The 7,007-nt window shown below is 49.4% G+C and overlaps 1 protein-coding gene across 1 annotated transcript in view; it reads left to right on the top strand.

The window, feature by feature from the left end:
* Window positions 1–3,180: 3,180 nt before the first annotated feature.
* Window positions 3,181–7,007, top strand: part of FGF1 (fibroblast growth factor 1) — a 91,786-nt gene continuing 87,959 nt past the window's right edge. The window contains exon 1 of the mRNA XM_012748784.3: window positions 3,181–3,556. The gene's annotated coding sequence lies outside the window, so the exon portion shown is untranslated. The remainder of the gene's footprint in view (window positions 3,557–7,007) is intronic.

The raw sequence follows: 7,007 nt of genomic DNA, 5'->3' as shown, positions 1-7,007 counted from the left end.
CAGGTGAGCATGCCATCATACCATCATACCATAATCATGCAGCCATTCCCTTGTTGATACGTTGGCTATTTCCTCTATGGCAAACAATGCTTTAGTGACCATCCTTGTGAATGATATCCACACATTATAACATCTTCCTTCTGCAGACTACAAGACCAGTTTTGCTACTATTCCACCATTCTAGCAATAACAATTTTAGACTGGGTAACAGAGGAGCACAACTGGGCAGGCTGTTTGAGGTGATGATTTTGGCTAGGGGGGTGCCTGGAATGTCTCCGTTATGCGCAGAATGGTGTCTCCAACATGGTAGGCACTCAGTGTTTGTTGAATAAGGGAATGAATGAACAAATGAATGAATCCACATCTGCTGTAGACACTTGTCGGGCCTGCCCTGCCCTCATATATAACAGGATTTCTCAACATCGGCACTATTGACTTTCTGGGCCAATTGCCTGTTGTGGCGGCGGGGAGGGGTGGGGGGCGGGGAGGGGGTGTCCTGGGCCTTGCAGAATGTTCAGCAGCGTTCTTGGCCTCTACTCGCCAGATGCCACTAGCACAACCCCACTTGCAAACACTAAAACTGTCTCTAGAAATGTTCAAATGTGCTCTGGGGGAAAAATCACTCCTTGTTGACAACCACTGATTTATTATACGGATTGGATTCGTATAAGGGCAAAGGCCCCTTTCTAAAAACAACCAACTCTAAAAAAGGTGGATCCTATTAAATGCTCTTCCCTGATCCTCCCATCTTATGGCGACCTTTTTTCCTGGGTTTTCACAGCCCTTTCATAGAGATTCCCGGATGCTTTACTTTTGGTTTAGGTTCTCTTTCCCCAGGGCCACCTCCCTGGTAATTCCCCCATGAGTTAGGTCAGCCCCCATTATCCATTCTCTAATCACCAAGCACCCCCTCCTTGGTAGTGCTTCTCAAAGCTGAATTCTCACATTTATTTGAGTATCTCTTAAATTAATCTGTTTCCCTCCCTCAACTCCCTAGAGGTAGCCATGACTAAGAATTTGGCATGGAACATGTCAGTTTTTGCCACTGTTTTTATATTAATCTTTAGTGGCCCAAACAAAGCCTGACATGGGAGGGACTCGATGGGTGTTTGAGGGATGGGCAGTTGACAACCTGTCATCAGTCATCAACAGCCAGCCCAAGGTGCAGCGGGCTTCATAGATTTTTTTTTGCTCGTGTGTCCTCTACAACAATTTTAAAAAACAATGTTACCTATGCCCACATTATAAAATGAATATGTTAATTTTCATGATTAAATATATATAGTTTCAAGATTATAACTTCTAGCATATTGTAAATATTGGAATTTAAAGATTAAACTGTGACATTCTTTAAGTGTACCTATGAATCTGTTGTTATTATTTCTAATATGCATTTTGATTTGCTTCCACAGTTCTGTCCCTCAATACCAAGGGATGGAAGAGACAATGTTGTTAAATTTTTTAAAAAGTCTAAATAATTGTTAAAGGAAGATGAATGATTCAGTTCCATGATGTTCCATGCTGGAAAAGAAAACAAGAAGATGATAAAAATAAAATATTAACAAAATAAAAAAAATTTAAAAAAGGAAGATGAATGAAATCATTAAAAGAAGCTGCCAGGTTGAGGACCTAGAGATTTTTACAGTTGGGGCAATGGCACCTTAGTGAGATTTGCGAAGAGTGACAAGTGCGCTTTCATGTCATACAGCAGGGGAACACAGGTGCGTGCTCAGGCAAACCAGTTTTAGGAAATCGTACCTAAAGAAACCGAGAACCCGGAAATTGACTCCCTAAAAATAATCCTGGGAGTGCTCTTTAGAAAGCCTTGAAGACACACATCCTGGGGCAATGCAGGCCAGCCACCTGCAGAGGGCAGTGTTGGACAAGCTGTCGGGCTGGCTCACTGGCTCGCTCAGGGCGGCGGGAAGGGCGGCCCAACCCCAGCGCGAGTCCTGCCTGGGCAGGGCCGGCCCTGTCTTCCCTGCTTGAGTCTGCACAGTGAATTGCTCCTGGGAAAATGGCTCCAATGAGAATGGAGGCCGGAGATTCTCCATCCTACACCTAGAAGAATCAGGGCCTGGGACTGTCAACAGACAAAAACCTTATTCTCTCTTCCTTCCAAAAACTGAATTTGGGAAATAAATCAAGGATTGAAGCCATGGGTCTGAATCAAGCATAAGGTTTGTCTTTCCTCTTCTAAAATGAAAACAACAGTGAACTCTCAACAGTTCATATCTCCAGGAGACAGCAGGGCACAGTGGCCAAGAGATCTAACTCTGGGGTCAGACAGGAGCTCGCAGCTCACCTGACCTTTCTGAAGGTCAGGGCAGGAACCTTTCCAGACCTCAGCTTCCCCGGCTGTCAGACCGGAGCGATATTACACTCCTGGTAGGGCTGTTGTGAGATTAAATGAGACAACGTGGGAAAAGTGTTCAGCACGTGAACAGCATTTAGCAAGAGCTCAGTAAATAACAGTGCTGATGATGAAGATGATGGTATTGAGCTGGCATTTTTGTCAAGCATGACTGTTTCAAAACTTGCCATTCGGGTCTGAAGAGGAAGAATCGCAGGTAAAAACAAAACAAAACAAAACAAAACAAAAAAACCAAATGTTTCAATGTGTTAAGTTTTACAAGCCACAGAGTGAGAAGCAGAAACAGCCCGGGAGGAAGGCAGAATTGAATTGATGCATTTTGTTGGAGCCCACACACGCCTTCCAGGGTGGGGGCTGATCGGAGGGTCTCTGTGTCTAAAATAATGTGTATGACATGACGACTGTGCGACATGACACCACCAGCCTCAGAGACACCTGCCTTAAAAAAAGGCATAAAAGTAATGACTTTTTTCATCACATTTATCCTCTGTGAAATCTTAAAGGGTGGTGATCAACTAATTGGGAAAAAAAAAAAAAAAGGTTAGTTGGCCAAACTGCTTGGATGTGCTGGAAGTAAGGCTCCGAGCGAGACCCAGCCCTGCCCTTCTGCCTCACTCAGGGAAAGGTAACGGGGACCGGTGTTCGGAGAGGCATGGAGACGACTTGGATGAGATAATTGTCCTTTTACCTGGCAGCTGTCCAGACCCCAAATAGCTTTCGCGTCCAGTCCAAAAACAAGATCACATGAGAAGGGGAGAAATAAATACGCAAGGGCTTGTCCTTGGGCTTCCCGTGGGCACAGCAGGTCCGGCCGCACTTGCAGGGGCCCAGGAGGGTGGCCTCCCTCCCCACGGTCCCCAAGGCTGGGAGGCCAGCCTGCTGTCAGGGTGGGTGTGGCGCGTGGCTTCATTCGGCCCTTCTCTTGGGGCTCTGCTGAGCTCCAGTTCACACCAGAGAGGGAGCGGGGGACAGAGGGCAAGTGGCTCCGACAGCCTCCACCCACTCCAGCGGGGCAAGGGCATCGCCTCCTTTCCTCGGAGGACACTCCTTCTGGTGGTGAATGGGAACTCCCTTCCTCCTGCGGCAGCCTGCCTGCGGCGGCCCGGGTTGTACCGTGTGGACACTGCAAAGCCAAAGCTGTCACCTCCCCGAGAGAAAGCGCCCCAGAGCCCCGCCAAAGAGGTGAGTGGGTCTGTTTGTGCCAGGGGCTCCCATTGCTAGGGACCTCCCGCCTGGCTTGGTGCCTGCGCTCAGCACGAACCTGCTCCCCACCCCCGCTGCTGCCTTCTTTTTCTTCCTCCCCATCTGGGTGTGTGGCAGGCTCGAGTCTTTGTGATGAATGCTAGAGTGAAACATTCCTGTGCTCCCTTCTCTCATTCAAAGGCCAGTTCTTTGCTCCCAGAAAGAACTGGGTAGGTCTGGTTCTTAGGGCGGGGGAGCAGGAAGCGTTTCCTACCAAGTGAATTATCTTTGCTGAGATCCAAAGAGACATCTACCAGGAAATCATTAGGCAAATCCCTTTGCGGTAGAGTTAATGGTTTGTTTTCAAAAGGCCTGCATGACATAGAAAATAAAAGGATGCCAGCTGAGTCTTTGTTATTGTTATTGGGCAAAAAGGAAAAAAACAAAAATGGGATCTGCAGAGCCTCCTTTCCCCCAAAGCCTCCCTTCCCCTGACCCCTCAGAGACCCGCAAAATATTCCTCTTCGGTTGAGAACGAGAGGAATAAAACCAGGGCTGTGGGGAGAATTGCTCTGTAAGCAGACAAAGAGGAGCAGCAAATTTTGCAGTCTTTTTCTCCCCCACCCCCAGCGTCTCTGTTACAGCTAGAGGTGCAGGCTGTCACATGTACCTGTGTCTATTTAGGGACACATACAGATGCCACCAGCACTTGCACATGCAGCCTGTTAGCCTGGACAGGCCACCCCTGGGCTGCGGACTACAGATGTCCATGCTAATGAGAACTCAACAGAGCCCTCCTAGGGTAGGGACAAGGGGGTTACTTGAGTAAGTCAGGATGCTTTCAGTGAGCACAGGCTAAAACCCAGTTTGAAGAGACTTAGGCACAAAGAGGAAAGTTTTTTGCCCATGGAACTTGAAAAAGCCAGGGTTCTTCTGCGATGACGGGATCCAGGTGCCCAGATGACGGCATCTGCAATCTCTCTCCAAGTCTTGGCTTTGCATCCGCCGTGTCATTCTGTTCCCAGGAAGATTTGCCCGTTGTGGTGCCGAGACACTGCCTGCAGCTCTGGCTGACACCCTAGCGAGGGCGCGGCCACCCTACACAGAGCAGGTGCTTGCCTGTCCCAGTAGCTGGAGCCTCAGGGTCACGTGGCACAGCACCGGTGCAGGTATGGTGCCCATCCCGGCCGTGGGCGTGGAGTCATGCCCACCCATCCAGACGCCGTGTGGAATGAGAGCAACAAAGGGGTGGCTCCCCAAACATAATCGAGGTGCTCGGCCAGGAGAACGGGGGCTAGATGCAGGGCGGCCGAGGTCCATGGTTGCCACCCTGCGTCGCTCTTTTTGCAACGGTCTAGATTAGGAGTCAAAGCTCCTCCCACTTATCTCCTCCTCCTTCCTCCCTCTTACATGCCACTAAAATTTATTAGTGACAGACGGTCTCCCGGGAAGGATGCTAATTAGTGGCACAGGTGAATAAGAGACCCTATGGCGTGTCATTCCTAGAGATCCTGATAGTAGGAAAGATCCCAGGAAGCTTGTCTGAGGCCCAGTGCCCAGCACACCCACCATGCCCGGACCTGCCTGTGCCCACGTGGGTCTCTCTTCCCCGGATGACACTTCACCCCCACCCCCAGTTCTGTCTGCCTCTCTGCTGCTGATGTGAACTCATCTTGCCCCTACAAGGGCCTGCCTCCCCTCTGAGGTCTTGTCTGGCCCTTCTAGATTCTTCAGTCTCCCCTCTCCAAGCCTAGACGGCATTGACTGTCAGGATTGACGTTTACTGTTTATACAGTCTCTAAGAATTTCATGTATCTTAGTTTCTCTCACAGCACGAATTTTACATTCCTGGGGGAGAATTAAGTTTCATCCCCAGCCCTCTCTGTGGTATCAGACACATAGTAGGTGCCTAACTGAGTCCACTTAATTGACCAAAAGAAAACCAGCCTCCCGAAATAGCTTAGGGAGAGTGGATAGATTGCTTGGGTCCTTAATTCTGACTTTTAAAGTAATACAGGCCAGGTGCAGTGGCTCATGCATGTAATCCCAGCACTCTGGGAGGCCGAGGTAGGAGGATTGCTTGAGCTCAGGAGTTCAAGACCGGCCTGAGCAAGAGCAAGACCCGATCTCTACAAAAAATAGAAAAATTACCTGGGTGTGGTGGCATGCACCTGTAGTCCCAGCTACTCAGGAGGCTGAGGCAGGAGGATCGCTTGAGCCCAGAAGTTTGAGGTTGCAATGAGCTATGATGATACCACTGCACTCTAGCCAGGGTGACAGAGTGAGAATCTGTCTCAGAAAAAAAAAAGTAGTATGATAACTATAGCAAACACTGAGCTCGGAACGTATGCTGGAGCCCCCGTAGGCGTCATCTCAGGTAATGCTCACAATGACCCTAGGAGACAAGAACTACTATGATCCCATTTAACAGATGGGCAAACTGAGTCTCAAAGAATCACTTGTCCTAGATCATATAGCTGGTAAGTGATGATGTTGGGAGTATAACCCAGGATGCCTGCCATCTCGTTTCCTATTCCATTCATCATTCATGTGCCTATGAGTGGAATTTCTTGCTGCTTGATTTTAGAGAGCAAGGGGCACAGGTGATTGGTCAGAGAGCATGAGGACGTGCAGATATTTTAGACCCCTCTTCTGCCACCCGGGCTCCAGTACCTCTATGGGGGGGGTGTCTTTATTAGATTCTACCCAGGGGTGAGGGAGCCAACGAGAAGGTCGGGGGTCAGGGACTTCGCAAAAGGAGCTTGTGGGGTCTGTAGAGAGTGGGGCGCATTTTAATGAGATGAGGTACGGTGGTCTTGGGGGAAAGGTCAGCTGGACGGTGAGCTTTAGAGTTTAAGCTTGCCCCTCTGGCCGCCAGCCGCTACACGCGGCCCTGCCCTCTCTCCTGCCCCTGGCCAGGGAGCCCGGGCGCGGGGCCCTCCCCCAGAGGGTAGCTGGCAGGGTTTGGAAGGCAAACAAATTCTGGCCTCAAAGGGTGCCAAAATCTTGAGAAAATGATGATTATAATTTCTATCCCGTCTGTGCCCCCACATCCAGCCCCTGGCCTCTGGGCTAATGCAGGCATCTGTGTGCTGGCACAACCCTTGGTCCAGGTGTGCCTTGCTTCTTTGATGCACAATAGCCCATCATATGCGTTAGTATCTTAAGAAGAGCAGACCCTATCATGTCATTTATCTTCGCGATATCCTATGAGAGGATCGAAGAGCTGGTGTTCCCAGCTTCCTGCTATTGATGGCGCAACTGAGGCACAGTGACAGTGAGTTGAGTCCCAGGATTACACAGAAGGTCCCTGAGGAGGGAGGTAAGAGCTCTGAGGTCTTTAGGAGCCAAGCCTGCTCACGCCTCCATGACGTTATGATGGGGGTCGGAGGGACATGTAAGTAAATATAAATTCTTTCAGTAAATCTTTGAGAGAGAAAAGGACACTCCT

This window comes from Microcebus murinus, chromosome 21 (genome assembly GCF_040939455.1).
Source record: "Microcebus murinus isolate Inina chromosome 21, M.murinus_Inina_mat1.0, whole genome shotgun sequence".
Classification (NCBI taxonomy): domain Eukaryota; kingdom Metazoa; phylum Chordata; class Mammalia; order Primates; family Cheirogaleidae; genus Microcebus; species Microcebus murinus.
This window is presented reverse-complemented; position numbering and strand designations above follow the sequence as displayed.